This window comes from Ochotona princeps, chromosome 21 (genome assembly GCF_030435755.1).
Source record: "Ochotona princeps isolate mOchPri1 chromosome 21, mOchPri1.hap1, whole genome shotgun sequence".
Taxonomy (NCBI): Eukaryota; Metazoa; Chordata; class Mammalia; order Lagomorpha; family Ochotonidae; genus Ochotona; species Ochotona princeps.
This window is the reverse complement of record NC_080852.1, coordinates 3,467,290-3,488,096: the sequence shown is the minus strand read 5'-3', so window position 1 is coordinate 3,488,096 and position 20,807 is coordinate 3,467,290. Positions and strand designations below refer to the sequence as shown.

At 48.9% G+C, this 20,807-nt stretch overlaps 1 protein-coding gene and 1 pseudogene across 1 annotated transcript in view; one reads left to right on the top strand and one right to left on the bottom strand.

Moving 5' to 3' along the window:
- The window catches only part of LOC131482929 (zinc finger protein 850-like), a 420,589-nt pseudogene that overhangs the window by 185,637 nt on the left and 214,145 nt on the right, over nucleotides 1–20,807 (bottom strand).
- LOC131482914 (zinc finger protein 510-like) overlaps nucleotides 15,560–20,807 on the top strand; it is a 138,740-nt gene continuing 133,492 nt past the window's right edge. Inside the window, exon 1 of the mRNA XM_058679146.1 lies at nucleotides 15,560–15,635. The gene's annotated coding sequence lies outside the window, so the exon portion shown is untranslated. The remainder of the gene's footprint in view (nucleotides 15,636–20,807) is intronic.

Here is a 20,807-nt window from a genome sequence, read left to right as displayed (position 1 = left end):
GCTTGCCAGCCACTCCAGGGCTGAGCCCCTTTTGCCGAAAACCCTGGCATCCCAGCCTGCACACCTTGAGTCCCAAGTCAAACAACACACCCACTCTGCTGTCTTACCTGACCCTCCAATGTCATCTCCGACACCCGTGGCCTGCCTGGAAGCTCCTCCAGGGCCAGGAGGGCTCAGCCCCACAACACTCATTTCTAGCCTGCCCGCCCCCATAGCCTTCCCGCTACTGCAGGTCAAAGCAGGCTAGTGTGGTAGGGAAATCAACATGAAACACTGCAACAACCTATTCCTGTCTCATGAAAAATGTTCATGTAGACAGTTCCAGTTTGCAAAGCAGGGTTTATTTAAGAAGCAGAAGGAAGGTGGCCTGCCCTAGCAACAGGAGGGGCGCCAAGGGAGGAAAAACCTGAGTTAATGGTGGAAATTGTCCATTATGCACCATCTAGGGAGTGGTTCGCATGACTCACCCCAAGGGCAGAGAGAAAGAAACTTATTCTCAGTTGGCAGTAATGTCTGCTAACTTGCATAGAAAAAAGAGGTGAGACATGTGGCTTCCTTCTCCCAATGTTGTGGGGTAGATAGCTCATTCATGGTCACCAGCTTGGAAGCCAAACCCCACCCCAGCACATAGGCCCACCCTTCTGCCAACTTTTGACACTCTCTTATCATCACCTGGAACCTGAGTGGGGGAGGTATTGCATTGTTGTGTAACCATGCCCTTCACAAGCCCCCACAATGGCCCCTGATAGGGAGGGCTTGCTCTCTTGGTCTCATGCTGCCATCGCTCTGGCACTCTGACTCTTGGTCTCTCCAGTACCTGCTTGTTCTCTCGATTCCTGCAGACAGTCTTTGAGGACAGGAAGCCCCTGTGCATGTCCCCTGCATGTCTGTATTCCTTACCCTATGTTCACAGTGTGGGTGGGACAGTGAAGATGCTAATTCCAGCATGCCTTGTATTTCTAATTTGTACTTTCCAGAGTTCCAGGAGAGGTGAGGCCTAGCAGTAATGGAATGTGGGCAGAGAAACCAGGGAAAGGTGGATGTCTACAGCCTGAGTCTCTTTTCAAGAAGTGCAGCCCAGGGCTCGGCCCCTTCTTCCCGCGACCCTGTGGTTCCAGCCTGTTTGCTAAACAGCAAAGTTTATGAAGGAGGCAGGTAAACAGATCAACCAGCATGGGTCAGCTCTTTGTCTTTCAGAGAGTGCCATCAGTGTTAAAGTTAGATAGATTTTTGTGGAAAGAGTGAGTTATATAGCCTTAGGAAACAGGTGCGTTGGACAGCCACAGGAGGTTGCCATGTTTACAATGGGTGCATATTGGGTGAGCTGTAACACTGCAGGAGGGTGTCAGCTCTAGACTGGCTCTGCCAGGGACCTTGCCACCCCTGTCCTCCATCTTGCTCCTCAGGAATAGGCTTACTCTCCCTGGACCCTCAGCACCTCTTATATTCCCGCCTTGGCTGCTGCAGCAAACACAGCTTTCAGAGCTGGCAAAGCCTATGCTTCTAGCCCACCTGTCACGCGTCCCTCAGGCTTCTCCAGGTGCTCTGCCTATTGCTCCACTGATGGAGCAGCTTGGCCAGAGCAACATGTACAACAACACACCCACTGCGCCACCCAGCCTTGCCAATGCCAGGTCAGATGATCTCAGGTGGAACTTCCATGCCCCAGCCTGCTTATCAAACCCTCCAGGGTTTGGAAGGTGTGGCCTGTCCTGCCCACCCTGTCTACAACTCGAGGGCCAGGCTGGCTCAGCCAGCAACCCTCTCCTTACAGTTATTGATCGACCAGCCACATTCTAACCAGGAACATTATGCTACTGCTTTCTTTGCACCCTGTGCTTCTGGCTGCCAGCCCTGCCACCATGCCCACTGCTCCAGTGCCAGGACAGGTCAGCTTAGCGAGTGTGCAAGCACCCCCCATCCTGCAGGCACCATGCTCTGTCTGCAGCTCCATGGTGAGCCCTGCTTGCCCTGTGTATACTGTTGCTCTAGCACTCCTGCCAGTGAATCTAGCAAGCCCCATGAGGCCCTTCCAGGGCCTGGCCAGTTCCCCTGCACCCCCATCCTGTCTGAGCTTTACCACCTGCTCCTGAATCATGGTAGCTCTTCCAGAATCTCCATACACCCGACATAACAGCCCTGCTGTCCTACTCATTGTTGTGGAACCAGGCCAGCTTAGATGGCATCCCCGGGCCCCGTTTGCCTAACATTCACTCCAGGGCCAGTCGTACTCAGCCAGCCAAGTTCCCCCAGCACTCAACATCATCCTATGTTCCTCCAGGCCCCAACCCCGGCACCCCTACAAATCTAGTCATTCATTCCTTCCTCCCTTCTCACTGCCCCAGGGTCAGGCGAGTTTGGGCTCTAGCCAACCTGCCAGCCGCACATCTAACATGCCAACTCCACCATTGCTAAGAGGACAGGCTAGCTGCACTGTTGACTGCAGGACTCTAGCCTTCCTGGTCCACCACCACAGCTGCTGTTCCAGAACCAGGCTGATTTGGGTGGTGCCTCCTCTGCTCTCGACTGCCAGCCATCCACTTCAGGGCCAGGCCAGCTCACTAACACCAATAAATCCCCCATCCCACCCCACCCCAAGTTCCTAGCCTACCTGTAAGCCACTCCAGGGCCAGGCGAGTTTAGCTGTGCCCAGTCCTCTGCTCTAGGGCCAGACCTGTTCCTTGGGTGCTCCATCAGCCCCCAGCACCCACTATATCTGCCCCAGGATTGGGGGCACAGCCAGGGTCCCTGCACTTGTAGTCCTCTAGCCACCTTGCCTGCTGCTCCAGGACCAGGAAGCCTTGGCCAGTGACATGGTGTCTGCATCAGGCTGCTCACCTGCCTGCAGCTCCAGAGCCAGGTCTATTTGCCCTGCACCCACCATGCATCTCCCACATCCCTACCACACCTGCTTTCCAGGGCCATGTTGGGGACTGGGTTCTTCCAGTGGTAGATCCTGCTTCCATCTACCCCCTGCTCCTCCCACCGGGTCAGGGACTAGAGTATCGCAGGGGTCCTGCTGTTTCCCTCCCTCACCTCCCCTTCCCTATTACCCCAGTCCCTGAACATCAGTGTTATAATCTTAAAAAGTGGGTTGAGCTTCCCTGTGTGTAGTGTCCTTTGTTCTTGATCTGTGGCCCCTGTCTTTGCTGTCTCTCTGCGTGGCTGGATGTGGAGACTCATAACCCTTAGTCTATTGGTGCTTGCAAGATGGACTCCTGGTGCCATTTCCTGCTTGACTTCATCCCACAGCCTGCTGTGACCCAGCGCACAGTTTGACCCAGGGCCAACTGCACACTGCTTTCTGCCTGTCTCAGGCCATGTTGTCAGGTACCTGTGCCCTCCTAGGGGCCACAGTAGAGCTGGTTTTACTCCCTGTTTGACCAGGACAGTTGTGGTTAGGCTAGGCTAAAGCTAGGAACCAGGAGTTTCACCCAGGTCTCCTACGTGGGTGCAGGGACATTTCTCAGGAGCATTGTCAGAGTTGGAATAGGAAGTGGAGCAACCAAGACTCAAATCAGTGTGCTGATGTGGGATGGCAGTGTTGGAGGCATTAGCTTGAACCAGGGCAGAAGAATTCCAGGACAATCTCTGAGAGGAGGGAAAATGAGTGATATTTTCTTCATCATTTGTTTTTATAATTTCTAAAACTGTTAGAATCACATGTCAGGTCTTGATAATCTGAAAAGTGGGGATTTATTTATTTATTTTTTCAGTGTAAGGGAAACTTTGAGAACTGCTGGTGTAAAATTCTCTGGTCTCTATCTGGGTGGCAGATGGAGCTGAGCTCTCCCCCAATGCATTCAGGCCACTCTCTGGCTCTAACTCATAGCTGACCATTCCCTTGTGTGCTTCCTCAAATCATTTTCATTTTTCTTCAAGATTACTGTTTAGGATCCAGCATGGTAGCCTAGTGGCTAAAGTACTTGTATGTACCAGGATTCCATATGGGTGTCGGTTTATGTTTTGGCTGCTGGATTTCACATCCAGTTCTCTGCTTATGGCCTTGGGAAGCAGTCAAGGATGGCACAAAGCCTTGCAATCTTGAACCCACATTGAGACCAGGGAACAGTTTCAGGCTGCTGGCTTTGGATTAGCTCAGCTTCGGCCATTGCAGCTGCCGGAGGAGTGAACCAGTGGGTGGAAGATTCTTTCTTTTCTCTCTCTGTCTCTCTTCCTCTCCGTGTATCTCATTTGCCACTAAAAATTGGCTCTTCAGATTAGATCTGCTCCAGGCATTGTGGTCAATTGTGGAGTGAACCAGCAGACAGAAGACCTTATTCTCTGTCTCCTCCTCTCTCTATATCTGAGAAGAAGATCTTCTGTCCCCTGGTTCCCTCTCCAAGTGACCACAATGAAAAAGAAAAACCAGGAGCCTTTTCTTCTGCTACCCTGTTGGTGCAGTGTCCCAAGGCTTTGGTTCCTCCTCTTCTGCTTTCCCAGGCCATGAGCAGGAATCTGGCAGGGAAGTGGAGCAGCCAGGAAACAAACTGGCACTCCTATGGGATCCCAGCTCATGCAAGGTGAGGATTTGGTCACTGACCCACTGTGCTGGGCCCAAATTATTTGCATTGAGTTTGTTTATTACAGGCTAGGGTGGAATGTGTGGAAGGCAGAACTCTCTGAAAACATTTGATTTTCAAAAAATCATTTCCTTTAATTTGAAATCAAGAGTTACACAGAGAGACTAAGAGAGGGAGAGAGTCTTCCATCTAATGGTTCACTTCCCATTTAAATCAGCACAATGGCTAGAGCTGGGCTGGTCCTAAGCCAGGAGCACATAGCTTCTTCCAGGTCCCCTTCATGGGTGCAGGGACCCAAGTCCTTGGGCCATGATGTGCTGCTTTCCCAAGTACCTTAGCAGGAAGCTGGATCATAAGTGGAGCATCCCATAGAACGCTGGTGCTGCAGATGGTGCCTTACAAATTATGCCATAGTGCCAGCCACTATATATTCTTGCTGAATCGAACTATTAGAGGATGAATAATGTATAAAGATATTTGTTGAGAGTTTAGGGGCAGGAAATGTTAACATCAAGGTGATAGCTTTTCCCAGAGTTCCTTTGGCTGCATCACTTAAGTGCAATGAGAACATAGTAGAAGAGTGTGTGTGAGCACGCGTACTCGTGCATGTGTGTGTACTGTTCAAATGAAGAAACTGTGACACAGTCCTATTGACTTTTTGGGTTACACACCCTGATGTTAAATGATAACATTTCTTGTTTCTTGATTTTGTTTTTTTTTTTTTTTTTTTTTTTTTATATATATATTTATTATTTAACTTCAGTAATTACATTGTATTATGTGACACAATTACATAGATACTTGGGTTCTCCCCACCCCTCCCCAAACCCTCCCACCATGGTGGATTCCTCCACCTTGTTGCATAACCACAGCTCAAGTTCAGTTGAGATTCCCCCATTGCAAGCGTATACCAAACATAGAGTCCAGCATCTTATTGTCCAGCAAGTCCAACGGCTTCTTAGGTATACCCTCTCTGGTCTGAAGACAGAGCCAGCAGAGCATCATCCCAGTCAATTGAAAGCTCCAACATACCATCAGCAAAAATTTACATCATTATGGAATTAATTGACATAGTAATGAGTAACCAATATGTTAAAAGTAAATGCGGGTTCCCAGCCACCTTCTGTGACCACCTCACCTATACTTCAATTTTAGTTTATACACAACATATAACATTCAAAACATAACATGTTATACATAACATCATATCATCTTAAATTAAGGCAAACATGTGGTATTTAACCTTTTGGGATTGGCTCATTTCCCTTAGCATTATGGTTTCCAGTTTGGCCCATTTGGCCACAAAGAACTGCATTTTGTTTTTTTTAATAGCTGAGTAGTATTCCATGGAGTAGATGAACCATAGCTTTCTTATCCAATCCTCTGTTGATGGGCATTTTGGTTGTTTCCATGTTTTTGCAATTACTGATTGTGCTGCTATGAACATAGGAGTGCATGTTGGTTTCTCATAGAACAAGTGTTCTGGATATATTCCTAGGAGTGCTATTGCTGGATCATACGGTATGTTGAATTTGAGTTGTTTGAATATTCTCCATACTGATTTCCATAGAGGCTGTACCAGCCTGCAGCCCCACCAGCAGTGGAGTAGGGTTCCCTTTTCCCCGCAACCTCGCCAACAAGTGTCGTTGGTGCTTTTATTCATGTGGGCCAGTCTTACTGGCGTTAGGTGGTACCTCATTGATGTTTTGTTTCTTGATTTTGTGCAAATTCATTTCAAGATGTATTTAAAGATTTGTACTTTTCATAAAACTGTAAGTTCTTGGTACTGAGGATTTTTTTAAGATTTAAAAAAAAATTTTATCAAAGTCAGATTTACTGAAAGGAAGAAAGACAGAGACAAAAGTCTTCCATCTGCTAGTTGATTCTCCAAGTAGCTGCAAAGGCCAAAGTTGAAGTGATCTAGACCCAGGAGCCTTTTTCATATCCCCCACACAAGTTCAAGGTCCTAAGGCTCTGGGCCATTTTCAACTGCTTTCCCAGGCCACAAGTATGGAGCTAGGTGGGAGGTGGGGCAGCCGGGACATGAACCATGACCCATATGGAATTTGGTGCATGCAGGACAAGTACTTGAGCCACTAGGCTGCCGTGCTGGGCTTGGCAGTGAGAATTTTACTAAATTAGTCTTCCAACACTTGCATGTTTATGAAATACTAGTGTATGCCCAACATTCTGAAATTCAGATACAGGGCGGCTAGATAAAAGCTGGCTATACCTGAGCTTTTCATTTTTGTGCATTTGGTAACCCTTAGTGCATGGTATGCAGAGGAGATACCATTTCTGTATGTGGAATGGGGGAATGAACTCTTTTAATTCTAGAGTCTTTTACTCTGTTTCTTTGGAGAAATATGGGCATGATACAGTTAACTAGAAACAAGCAAAAAAAATAAAACAGGAAATGCAGAAAGAATACTGGGATTTCAAAAGCCTGTCTTTGTAGGTGGCAGCAGGCCACATGCTAGAGCCCAGTCAGATAAGTTCTTAAATGGCAGAAGTAATCCCTAAGACGTTGGCCCTTGCAATATATCTACTTTCCTTAGCTCGTGGTCAACAAAATCATATAGATTGATACTTCAACAATGATTATGAAGAAGATAATGATGAGTTCATTTGCATTTTAAGTGCATGCATATGACGCAGTGTTTGCAAATTGATGCAAATGGATATTACGGAAAACTGCATGAATTTCCATATTTTAAAAAGATGCCTTTGTTTAAAATTTTAGTTTTTTAAAAAGATTTATTTAGTTTTATTGCAAAGTCAGATATACAGAGAGGAGGAGAGACAGAGGGGAAGATCTTTCATATGATGATTCATTCTCCACGCAACTGCAATGGCTGGAGCTGAGCTGACCTAAAGCCAGGAAGTATTGATTCTTCTGGGTCTCCCACATGGGTGCAGAATTCCAGGCTTTGGGCTGACCCCACTGCTGCCAAGATTATAACCAGCACTCATGTTCAAGGCGAGGACTTCAGCTGCTAGGCCTCCATGCTGGGCCCTGATTTTCTTTTTTAAGATTTATTCATTTTATTACAGCCAGATGTACACAGAGGAGGAGAGACAGAGAGGAAGATCTTCCATCCGATGATTCACTCCCCAAGTGAGCAGCTACGGGGCAATGCACGCCCATCCAAAGCCGGGAACCTGGAACCTCTTGCTGGTCTCCCACTCGGGTGCAGTGTCCCAATGCATTGGGCCATCCTCAACTGCTTCCCCAGGCCACAAGCAGAGAGCTGGATGGGAAGTGGAGATGCTGGGATTAGAACAGGCACCCATATGGGATCCTGGGGCTTTCAAGGCGAGGACTTTAGCCGCTAGGCCATGCTGCTGTGAGCCCTGAATTTTTCAATTTGTTTTTGTGTTTTGAAAAATAAAGGGAGGGATAGAGAAATAGGTCTTGCATGTGCTAGTTCATTCCCCAAACCAAACAGCTGCAATGGCTGAAACAGGGCTGGTTTAGCACCAAGATTCAGGAGCTTCTTCAGGGCCTTCCCCCATGGGTGCAGGGCCCAAGCTCTTGGCCATTCCCCACTGCTTTCTCAGGCACATCAGAGCTGCATCCGATGTGGACCATCCAGGACCTGAAGCAGTGCTCATATGGGAAGTGGGTGCCACAAGCAGCCAGCAGCTCTGTGTGGTGTGCCACAGTGCCTGTCCCTGGAAACACAAACAATAAAATAGATGATGTACCCATCTCTGTAAGACCATAGCCAGACAGCTGGTTGGTGGGGAACATGAGATGGGTAGGGGATGGAGGGAAGCAACATGGGTCCTGGGAGACTCCAGCCCCTGATCCCAGAGTTAGTCCCTTACCTGGACGTGGAGTAGCAGTTATGGTGGAAGAGAGAGATGCATGGTGGGTACAGGGTGAACAGAGCTGGCTCTGGGGTGGCAGTCTGGCCAGTGGCCTGAAACAGACACTGTGTCACTGGCCAAGTCTGCCTGGTCCAGGAGTACCAAGCAGGGCAGTGGGCAGCCTACACGTGAGGGTACATAGCCATTTCCCCAGTCTTGGGGTGAATGGTGTGGGTGCTCAGGGATCGTGAGCACCCACACAACAGGTCTTGGCCTTAGAGCAGGAAGCTGGGACTCAGTTAAGTCAGCCTGGCCCTGGAGTGGCTTGCAGGCTTTCTGGGAATGTGGAGTGCAGGGGCATAGGGTATTTATTGATGTTAGTGATGTGGCCCTGGAGTGGGCATCTGAGGGTCAAGGGCAGAGAGGGCGCTGCCCAAACTGCCTTGGCTCTGTAACAGCAGCCACTCCCACGGACTGGGCAGGCTCGAGTCCCAGGGTGGCCAGCGCAGCCAACCTGTGCTTGTAGGAATGGGCATGGTGGGAATGCTAGATTTGCGACTGGCACAGGGACTGCAGCAGGTGGGCCAATGGCCTGCTGGGTGTGCCGGGTGGTTGAGTTACTGTGCCTGGCCCTACGGTAGCTGCTGTGAGGCAGGTCAGGCTGGCTAGTTGTGTTGGGGATGCCGGGTTTTGAGGCCCTGGTGATGCAGCAGATGGCATTGAATGCTGGGGTGGTGGTGGTGCAGGCATGGTTGGTTGAGCATATCTGTACCTGGAGAGCCTGGCTGGTAGTCCTGTGTGTAGGGTTGCCATCCAAGTTGGTCCGGTTCTGCAACAGCCAGCGGACAAGCAGGGAATTTGTGCTGGGTGTGTGGGGATACTGGAAGGGCCTGTATGGCCCTGAAGCAGATGGTGTAGGGAGGGAAATCGGGGAATGGGGGAGTTTGCCTGTCCCTGGAGTAGACTCGTAGGGGGTTGGCGCTAGAGGCACTGGCAGGAGTGCTAGAGGCATGGTGGGCGCAGGACAAGTGGGCTTGGAACTTCAGAAAGAGTGTGGTGCCTGCAGGAGGGAGTGCTTGTACACTGGCCCAAGTGGCTTGTCCTGGCCTTGGAACAGTGGGCATGTTATCAGGGCTGATAGAGGCACAGAGTGCCAAGGGGGTGGGCAGTCCTGAGGAGTCTGGTGGGTCAGCATCTTTCAGACAGAGCAGGTTGCTGACTGAGCCAGCCTGGCCTTGAGCTGCTGATGGGGCAGATGGACAGGCATACTACAGGCATGTTGTGGTTCACGGGATGATGGCAGAGCCTTCCAAACCCTGGAGTGTTTGACAAGCAGGCTGGGAGCTCGGGAAGTGACATCTGGGCTCATCTGACCTGGCATGCCAAGGCTGGTTGGTGGGGTGACTCCGTTTTGCAGCATGTTATTCTGGCCAAGCCTGTCTGTCCCTGGAGTGGCAGGCAGAACCACCCAGAGTAGCCTGAGCGAAGCGTGATAGCCAAGGTGGAAGCACAGGTTTTCCCTGCCCAGAAGACCTGTGTGTGCTGCAGCAACCAAGGTGGGACTTCTCAAGGCACTGTGGATCCAGGGAGAGTGAGGGTAGTCCTGAGGAGCAAGATGGAGTGCAGGGGTGGCACGTTCCCTGGCAGAGCCAGCCTAGAACTGATGTGGCAAACAGGGCAGCTGGGTGGGTTGGGAGTGCTTTGTGTGTGTGGTTGGTCCACAGAGCTGTCTTGTGCCTCAAGCAGTGAGCAGGGCTGGAGGGCCTGCATGTTAGAGGCTTGTGGATGCTGTTCCACCTGGCCTGGCCCTATAGCCACCAGCAGGTAGGCTGGGGGACACAGTGCGAACTACTTGAGCTGGTGTGAGCCCTAAGTGCCAAGCAGGATGGTGGGCAGGCATGCTTAATGAACGGAGATGCTATCTTAGCCTGCCTGACCCTGGAGCAAGCAGAGGGTGGTTATTTACATGAAGGCGCTGGAGTAGTGTGTGAGGAGTCAGACTGGATCTCCTGGCCCCTTTAAACTGTGAGAACAGGGTCTTCCCCTATTTCCATGCCCTTCCTGTTCCCTTCCTCTGGGGAGGGAACACAGGGATAGAATCAGCATATTAATCATCCCTCACAGCTGTTGTCATATCAAACACAGTGAGATGTGGCTCACACTAACCTCATCTCTGGGTCACTGTCAAAGGAACTGCGCTTCAGCTTTCAGCTTATTTCCAGGATGGTGTTGTGGGATGCAAACAAGATCATGCCAGACAAGTCTAGGGTGATAAGGAGTTTTTATTAACCAAGTTTGGTGATAACAGGTCCCACTAGAAATTAACAAACGCCAAGTGCATGTGGCAATCCAGTCTGAGTGGAAAGCTTGAGAGGCAGAAATGGTCATTACCCAGAATTCTGTCTGTTAATCTAAAGACCTATGTTCCAGCTTCCCCAGTAATATGTTATCCTAAGAGCCATATAGCGAACAGCCAGGACAGACTTGCAAGGCTGCAGACATTCTCATTTCCCTGCCTTCTCTGCCCACATTCCATTACTGCTAGGCCTCACCTCTCCTGGAAGTTTGGAAAGTAAACACGTTAATAATACAAAACTTGCAGAAGGGCTATGGATGTGGGACACACCACTGGAAGGACAAGTAATCTGATGCGGTGGGCGTGTTGTGGCGTGGGGGACCGAAGGCATGCAGCCTGTGGCCAATAGGGCAGGGTGGCCGGCAGAAGGGACCCAGCACTGAGGGAGCAGGCTCACTGTCTGAGCCTGACTGGCTCTCAGGAACAGATGGTGGACAGTGTGACAGTGCGCTTTGGCTAGAGGTGCACTGGCGCTGGCTCACCAAGGCTGGCCCTGGATGGGCAAGTGGGGAAACAGAGGGAGCATGTTAGAGGTGCAGCCTTCCCCCAGCACAATTCGGCCCTGAAGTGGACGACTACAGTGCTGTGGGAGCAGGGACACTGGCCAGGACAACTTGGCTCTGAAGTAGATTAGATGGTGGGAGGATAGCGGGTGTAGAGTGTACCGGCTGCTCCTGCCTGGCCCTGGAAAAAGCAGCCAGTGGGTGCCTTTGGTCCTTGGCTTGTTGTTGTGACCCTTGTCCCTGGAGCACAACAATGTGTGTGCCGGGCACATATGGGGGTACTAGCTAAGCCTTCTTGGCCCAGGATTGGACAGCGGGCAGGGTGTAGTCGCTGTTCAAGCACACATGGTCCTGGAGTGCCAGGCAGGTGGGTTGCAGCAGATGGGTTGTGTTCTCGGCCTGGTTTTTCAGTGGCAATCAGGGTAGCATGGCCCTGGAAGAGACAGTGGATGGTGGGTAGTGTGGGGACTTACAGGATGTAGTCTGAGTGAGCAGCTGGCACAGTGGGAATACTGGGAGTGAGGGTGTGTGATGCTGTCTCTGATAGGGCCTAGGCCCAGAGTTTGGGATGTGGGGTGTGTGATGCTAGCTGAACCTGCCTAACCCTGGAGCATACAGTGAGTGGGGCTGTGTGGCCTGGAAGCTAAGGGTGCTGTGCAGGATGCACTGGCCTGGGTGGCTTGCATGACGTAACCCTAGAGTGCATGCCATGCATGCTGGGTCCCATGAAACAACCTCTGAATAGGCCTAGCTCAAGAACCTCAGGAGGGGGCTGTGGTTCGAGACACGAGAAGGCAGGTAAGCCTTGTATAAGTTTCTTTTTTTATATATATTTTTATTAATTATTTTGCATTATGTGACAGTTTCATAGGCTCTGGGAATTCCCCCACCCCTCCCCCTCCCCTCCCCCTCCCCTCCCCCTCCCCTCCCCCTCCCCTCCCCCTCCCCTCCCCCTTCCCTCCCCCCTGGTGGATTCCTCCACCTTGATGCAGTATTACAGTTCAAATTCAATCAAGATTGTTTCCTTGCAAACATATACCAAGCATGGAGTCCAGCTACTTATTGTCCAGATGGGTTGAACAGTTTCTTGGGGAGATCATTTCTGGTCCAAGTTAGAGCTGGTAGAATATCATCACAGTCAATTAAGAGTCCCTATATAACATCAACAGCAATTTGCAATATTATGGAATTGACATGGTTTTGAGTAACCAGTATGTTAAAAAAAAAAAAAAAAAAGCAAGTCCTAACCACAACCTATGATTAGCTCATTGACATCTCAATTTTAGTTTATATACAGGACAGGACCGGCTGCTATATACCTTAAACTGCCTATAGGGTACCATTCAGCTGTCTCGTGTCTATTTCATTTTAGTATTTAGCCATTTGTTGTGTTGAAGTATAATTTTGTTGATCTTGGCAGATTTTGGGATAATTTGGACTGGCTTGTAACTCTAACAAGATGTTTGTCGACATTTAAGGTGCAGAACATTTTTTTGGGGGGGGGGGTGTTCAGGAAAATCCTCAACACCATGGTGAGGAGTGACTAATCTTTGTGTCCCACCCAGCGAGGCATGAGCCAATCCATGCCAGCTCTTTCCTGTCAGATTTCAAGCTCTACTTTCTGTTGTTTGTCTATTTATTTTAGGTTTTTTTTAGTTTGTATGATTGTTTGTTTGCTGTGAGGATCATTGCGAGGGAGGGCGGGGATCCAGAGGTGAAGCCAGGCTCAGACCAGAGAAAGCTCTCCTCCCTAGTCCCGAAGGACGTTTATTGTTCTTCTGTTTCTGCGAACTGCTCAGGGCTTCTGGTTGTCTTTCCGATGACGTTGGTTTCTGCAGGGTAGTGTTTGGACTTCTTCCATCCCCTGCGGAAGCTCAGGTTGGGGGTGGGTGACCTCAGAGTACTCAGCCTCCGAGGGCATCCAATTCCCTGTGGCCTCCTTGGCAGTTGGGATATAGCCCTTGTTGCTCGTATTAATAGTTTGTGGTGAAGGTCTGGGAGTCTTCATGGTTGGGATCCAAGCTTCCTCCTTACCACCTGCTCCACTCTGGAGTGCTCCTCCTGCTCCACGCACATGACCTCCTGTTAAGAGGTTGTCAGGATCGCACCCAATTCCCCCCTCATGCATTGATATAGTAGTTTTATTGTTTAGTGCCGCTTTGAGTCTGTTGTCTATGAATTACCAGATTTGATCTTGATAGGGAGTGCAATATAGCCTTGTATCAGTTTCTAAAGCCCAGGAGGAAACACAGAACATGTCACATAAACCAGCCCAGTAGGCCCCGTAGGTGGGGTCCATTTATAGTCTCAAATTTGTGTTACATTTAGTAAAAACCAGTCATTGTGGCAATCCATTAGCAAAATTACCAAATAATAGGGGTCTGGAACGATGGCTCAGTGACTAATTCTCGGCTTGTATATGTGCTAGGATCCTGTATTGTTGCCTGTTCGTACCAGCAGCTCCACTTCCCATCCAGCTCCCTGCTTGTGGCCTGGGAAAGCAGTCGAGGATGGTACCAAGCCTTGGGACCCTGCACACACATGCAATACCTGGATGAGGATTTTGACATCACATCTACACGGTCCTGGCTGTTGTAGCCACTTGTGAAGGGAACCAGCAGATGGATGCAAGATTTTTTCCTGTCTCTCCTTCTCTATGTAAATCTGTCTTTCCAATAAATACATAAATAAGTAAATATCAAATAAACATCATCCTTCATAAAACTTGTAATCATTCACAAGATTATGAGAGGATTTTCTGAAATACTTAGGAGTGAGATGTATGAAAGTCGGTGCTGGGTAATAGCCTAAAGGCCTAAATTCTTGCCTTGTATGTGCCAGGATTGCATTTGGACACCAGTTCTAATCCCAGCAGCCCTGCTTCCCATCCATTTCCCTGCTTGTGGACTGTGAGAGCAGTTGAGTTCAGCCAAAGCCTTGATGTCCTATACCCCTATGGGAGATCTGGAGGAGGCTCTGGGCTGCTGGTTTCAGAGTGGTGCAGCATCGGCATTTGTGGCTGCTTGGGGAGTGAATCAGCGGGTGGAAGATCTTCCTCTGTCTCTCCTCCTCTCTGTATATCTGACTTTCCAACAAACACTTTTAAAACATCCCTAAAAGAAATGTTTTAAATCAGAAACCAAAACCCAGAAATTGTGTAAACTAAGTTACAAATATACATATCATAACACAACATATCATAATATAACATAGGAAATATGAATTACATGTGTCACTGCAGGTTTTCTTTTGCTCGATTGAAGCAGGACAAGCCCTCTTCTCACTTTGTCTCTTATACATTGCTATGAATGTGTAATCAGAAAATTAAAGACAGAAAGGAAATTAGAGCAGAATGGTCATGTTTTTTTTTTAAAGATTTATTTATTTTTCATTACAAAGTTAGATATACAGAGAGGAAGAGAGACAGAGAGGAAGGTCTTCCATCTGAGGATTCACTCCCCAAGTAGGCCGCAACGGGCCGGTGTGCGCCGATCCGATGCCGAGAACCAGGACCCTCTCCTGGGTCTCCCACACGGGTGCAGTGTCCCAAAGCTTAGCGCCGTCCTCCAATGCTTTCTTAGGCCACAAGCAGGGAGCTGGATGGAAATTGGAGCTGCCGGGATTAGAACCGGCGCACATATGGGATTCCAGGGGCGTTCGAGGCGAGGACTTTAGCTGCTAGGCCATGTCGCCAGGCCCCAGAATGGTCATGTTTTAAGCCACAAAACTATCAATATACACTAATGGGCCTTTTGTTGGAAAATCGAGAGAATCAAGCTAGATTTCTGGACAGGAGATCAAAATATACCATCAAGTTACTATGTACTAATAAGAAATAGATATGGAACATTATGAAAACAAGAAATACAGACCAGGAACTGAACAATAGTCAGGGAAATGAGACGGCAAAGATTAATTTATATCATATTTTCAAATATTCTTCAGTTATATAAACATTTTAAAAATTTACTTATTTTGATTGCAAAGTAAGATATACAGTGTGGAGGTGAGACAGAGAGGAAGATATTCTGTCCATTGATTCACTCCCCAAGTGATCACATCAGCGAGACCTGTGCCTATCCAAAGCCAGAATCCAGGAAAATCCTTCAGATCCCAAGGCTTTGGGCTGTGCTCAACTGCTTTCCCATGGCACAAGCAGGGAGCAGGATGGGCAGGCAGGATGGGCTGGGATTAGAACTGAAACACACATAGGCTCCTGTTGTGTTCAAGGCAAGGACTTTAGCTCCCAGGGCACCTCGCCGGGCACAAATCTGCATTTAAAAAATGAGCTACTGGGTAAAAAAGCCAATGTGAAGAAAAGTCCCAAAGCTATGGAATATTCCATGAGGTGTATCTGAGGTGGACTGATGTGAGAGGCGACAGCGGCCCCTGCTGTTGGAAGGCTCAAGCTGCAAGAGAGGAGGCCCCTTCCAGCCTGAGGTGAAGCCCCGCCCCTCACTCCCCCTCCCTCCAGAATCCTAGCTGACTTCCTTTCTGTGCTTTGTGATAGTGATTGGCTGCACAATGTTACATCATGCGTAGTCGTGGGAGAGGTCCAATCAGGCGCGCCCAGGAAGCCCTGTGTAACTAGGCGGGAGGCTGTTGTGGGGCGCCTCCATAGCCACGTTGCTGGTTGTGCTGGTGAAGAGGTGCAGGTGGCTGAGCCAGTGCTGCCCTGTGAGCTCCCTCCCCGCAGGAGCCTCTGCAGGACCCCCGACTCGTGAGAAGCTGGGAAGGGTGAGTGTGTGAGAGCATCTCCTGAGGCCCCAGGGCGGGCGGGCGGGGGCCAGGAGGGGCCCTTGGGGTCCTCACTCTGCAGCACTGACCTTGAACACTAGGCCTCCCAGTTGAACCCATTGTGCAGTGAGGACGGGGGCAGTGCCCGGGACAGTTCGACCTTCATGTTGGGCAGGATTTCCTTTTTATTGTTTAGAGGTCTTGATTTAAGCCACAGCGTCTCGAACCCCCAGCTCAGTGGTCAGTGAAACTCCTCCTGAGGGTCTGGGACAGTTTTCTTGTTGCTGACACCAGAGCAGCACAGACTCCAGCAGTTAGAACAAACAGCCTTGTTTTCCTGCGAGTTTTGCTGCAAGGTTGAGGGGCACATGTGGTGCTGGCGTTGTGCTTGGCAGAGGCCTGGGGTGGCACAGCGACCTTGTAGACAAGCTATTTGAAAAAATCCTTTGTCAGGTTAAGTCTAGGTCTCTTTGATCCTCCATCCCCAAAGGTGACTAAATCTGAGCACTGTCTGCTAATTGATGTTTGTGTTTTCTTAAACTGGTATTTTTAAGTGATATGGTAAATAGATCTTTAAAAAGTCTTTATTTCTTTTCTTTCTTTCTTTTTTTAATCTTTTATTTGTTTATGTTCAAGTGACAGTTCAAATAAGAGAAAGGGCCAGGCCCCTTGACCTACTGGCTAAAGGCCTTGCCTTGAGGGCCCTGGGATCCCATTTGGCGCTGCTTCTCATCCTTTCAGCCCTGCTTCCCATCCAGCTCTGTGCCTGTGGCCTGGGAAAGTAGTTATGTTCAGCCCAAGGCCATGGGGCCCTGCAGTCCCATGGGAGACCCAGAAGAGCCCCTGGCTCCTAACTTCTGATTGGCACAGTGCCGGCAGTTGCAGCCACTTGCAGTGAACCAGCGGACAGCAGATATTTCTGTCTGTCCTGCTATCTCTATATATCTGTCTTTGCAATAAAAATAAATGAATGTTAAAAAAAAAAGACACAAAGATCTTCTACCCACTAGCTCACTACACAGGTGGCTAAAATAACCAGTGCTGCACCAAGCTGAGTCCAGGAGCCTGCAGCTTTCTCCAGGGCTTGCATGTGGGTGATCAGGGCCCAGGCACTTGGATGATCTTCCACTGCTTTTCCCAGGAGATGAACAGAGAGCTGGGCTGGAAGTGGAACAGCTGATTCCATATGGGATGCTGGTGTTGCAGTTGGCAGCTTTACATGTTATACCCCAATGCTGGCCTTTGCTTTAGTTTTTGATATGATAGTACTTGTCTTGGTTTTTATTTCTCATATGCTAATTCATTGCAATTGTTTTGAATGTAGGACAATATTATGTCAACAGAGTGGGGATAAATTCTGATGGTGTATGAAGCATGGATAGGGTAGAATGTTTGCAGTATAACATTTCCTCCATGTACATTATTTTGTGTTTCTCTAGGATTTGGTTTGACTTTATCTTCTTCATGGAGTGTTAACTGAGATTTCTAATCACATTGCTAAGTAGCAGTTCCCACTGACTGAGTAATTACACAGTTGTATTAACTAATACTCATTACTGTCATTTTGTGTGTATTTTCCTTTGTTTTTCTATGACATTTTCCATCATATAATGTGATACTGTATTTAGAATTATTGGAAAGAAGCATGTGGTCCTCAAAATTGCGTGTGAAACGCTGCACCAAACATCCATGCCATTTTTTTTTTTAAAGATTTATTCCTTTTTGTTACAAAGTCAGATATACAGAGAAGAGAGACAGAGAGGAAGATGTTCCATCCGATGATTCACTCCCCAAGTAGGCAGCAACGGCCGGTGCTGCCTCGATCCAAAGCTGGTAACCTGGAACCTCTTCCAGGTCTCCCACACGAGTGCAGGGTCCCAAAGTCTTGGGCCGTCCTCGACTGCTTTCCCAGGCCACAAGCAGGGAGCTGGATGTGAAGTGGAGCTGCTTGGATTAGAACCGGTGCCCGTGTGGGATCCCGGCATGTTCAAGGCGAGGACTTTAGCCACTAGGCCATGCCGCCGGGCCCCCATCGTGGAATTGTGCACGCAGGTATAATGGAATCAGGCATGGTACTTGCATTCAAACCAGGCACTCTGTGGTTTCTTGGTTCCAAGCAGAAACTTTACCACTGTAATCAACTCCAATATGTTTTAGAACATAAAAATAGCTAAAAAATGGTGGTGATGATGGTCATAATTGAAAAATAATGAGTTCAATTTGTAAATTTTCTGGTGAGTTCTTAGGTGTTTTTTTTAATATACTTTTATTATATTGCTGACAATCTTGACATAGTTGATTAAGGTAAAAAAGTTCAGGGGCTATAGGGAAGTGGGTAAGATTATTATGTCCATATTGTTTCCTTCTTGTATCTGAGGTAAAGGAGGATATTGAGGGAGAGGCCCCACCCAGTTTCCCACCCACCCCAAGTCCCAGATGTTGGGAATACTCTGATATACCTGCTCAAGTGTTCTTTTTTTTTTTTTCTTTCTTTCTTTATTATTTGTTTAGTTATTTTTTATTGTATTGTTGACAATCTTTACACAGTTAATTACGGTAAAAAAAAAAAAGGTTCAGGGGTTATAGGGAAGTGGGTAACACTATTATGTACATATTGTTTCCTTCCTGTACCTGAGGTAAAGGGGGATATTGAGGGAGAAGCCCCACCCAGTTTCCCACCCACCCCAAGTCCCGGATGTGGGGCATACTCTGAGATACTTGCTCAAGTGTTTTTAATAGTTCACCAGTTATGAATTGCTGCCAGTTTTGCCACTCCCAGCTTGATGAGGTTGTTGAAGAATCCACTGATTGGCGTAGTCCAACATAGAGTCTTCTTTGCCAGTATTTAGCTGCCAACATAGAGTTGAGGTGGTTGATTGACCTGTTCTGTCCTCTGTCTTCTTTGCTAGGGTTCTGAGTCCAGCAGTTTGATGGGGGAGATCCCCAAAGGAATTTTGAGGTATTCCCAGACCAGATTCTTGTATGTTCTAGCAAGCACAGGGCCCAGCACAGTCCATCACCACGATCAGCTGGTGGTTGCAATTGCTGGGTTGCTTCTGTTTTCAGTCCCGATTTCCACTGAAATCAATGGGTGTTGCAGTCCAGCCTGGCTCTGCCCAGCACACACTCGGCCCTTACATCAACCAATGTGAGCTCTAGCCTAGTTGGAGCGACCCACAATAACCCCCACCAGGCCCGCACCCTACCCTGGTTTGCTAGTATGTATAGCAGACTAGTCCAGTCTGTCCCACATCCCATTTGGCTCTTGTACTTGTCAATGGGTGTTAAAACTTAGTTCCATCTAACCAACTCAACCATCCAGCCCTCACAGATGTTGAGTGCCTCTGTCTAGCCACCCCAGCCCCCGTCCTAGTTTTCGTGCCCTGTAGTGGGAGTAGTGACCCGAGAGGGAGGAACCCACTATTTCCCTCCCGGGTCTCTCTCACTTGTGGATTATGCACTCTACAGGTGGTTCTGTTATTTGACTTGAGAGAATTAGCCCCTCCGTCCCAGCTTCTGCCAGCTGATGCTGTGACTAAGCCCAAAAAACCCTCACCCACTCTGATTTATGCTTGCACCAGTAGGAACAATTAGGCCAGCCTGACTTTTCCCTGATCTAGTCCACATGGGGCGCACAGGTGTTGTAGCCCTGCTTAGCCTATTCTGTCCCCATCCCAACCCAGACTCTCCAGTAGGGGTAGCTGTCTGGTGAGGGGCCCAGTCTCTTAACCCACCCCCCCAGCTGGCTCTGCCACTCTCTTCCTGGTTCTCATGCATGTTGGTTGGGTGCTGCAGTCACATCCACTACAGGCAACCTCACCCTGGCATTCCTCATTATGCACTGGTTTTTGTCAAGACCAAACCTGGCTCGACCCACACTCTGTCCTGGTGTTCGGATTTGCCAGTGGATGACATGAACTGATTCAGCCTGGTCTGCCCCCGACCCATGCCAAATGTATGCCAGTGGGAAACTTTCCATAGCTTGTTCTGGGCTGTTTCCTATCATGCATCTTGCGCTTACCTGCAGGGACTGTGTCCTGCCAGAGGAGTTACCCAGGATCCTCCATCAGAACTCCTCCCAATGCCAGATTTTGCTCATACCAGGGGTTTCATGGGCCAGCCCTACTCAGTTCACCTCCTGTTCTAGCAGGAACAGTGGCTTTTCTTGGCTGGCCTTCAACCCATTCTGGTTCTTGTTGTTGGATGTTTCAGCCCAGCCATGGATTGTCCATACATGGCTCAGAAGGGGTTTGAGACCTAGCCTAGTCAGTCCCACATCTACCCTGGTTCTCCAGGACACCAGACGGTGTTGGGGTCTGACCTGGCCTGGTGCATCCAATCCCAGTCCACACTAGTGCCATGGGAGACTACAACTGTTTCCTAGTTAGAACATAGCCCCATTCCAGCACATGCACCCCTTGGTGGGAACCTCAGCCCAGTTGGAGTCTCCCCTTAGCTCCCCAGCTGGGCCTGTTGCCGGCTGTAGATCACATGTCTGCCAGTGTTTGCTCTGACTCAGCTTGGCAGAGCCCCCTCGCTTGTCCTGGCCTCTGCCTTAGACACTGTGGCTTAGCGTCCTTAACTCACGTAGACCAGTAGGTACAAGATCCTAGCTCAGCATGACCTGTGTTCCATCCTGGTCTCTAGTTTTGCTTGTAGGCTAAGGTTTGCTCAGTCCTGCCCAGTATATCCCGTTCCATTACCAATTGACACATTAGCCAACTGTTGGAGCTACTTTGCCCAGCTTGTCTGACCCCCAGGTCTGAACTACATGTTCATCAGTGGGAGCTATGACTCACCAGGAGTTTCCCAAGTTCCTCCACTTGATCCACTCCCAGATCCAGTTCTCATACATGCCAATGGGTTTTATTCCAG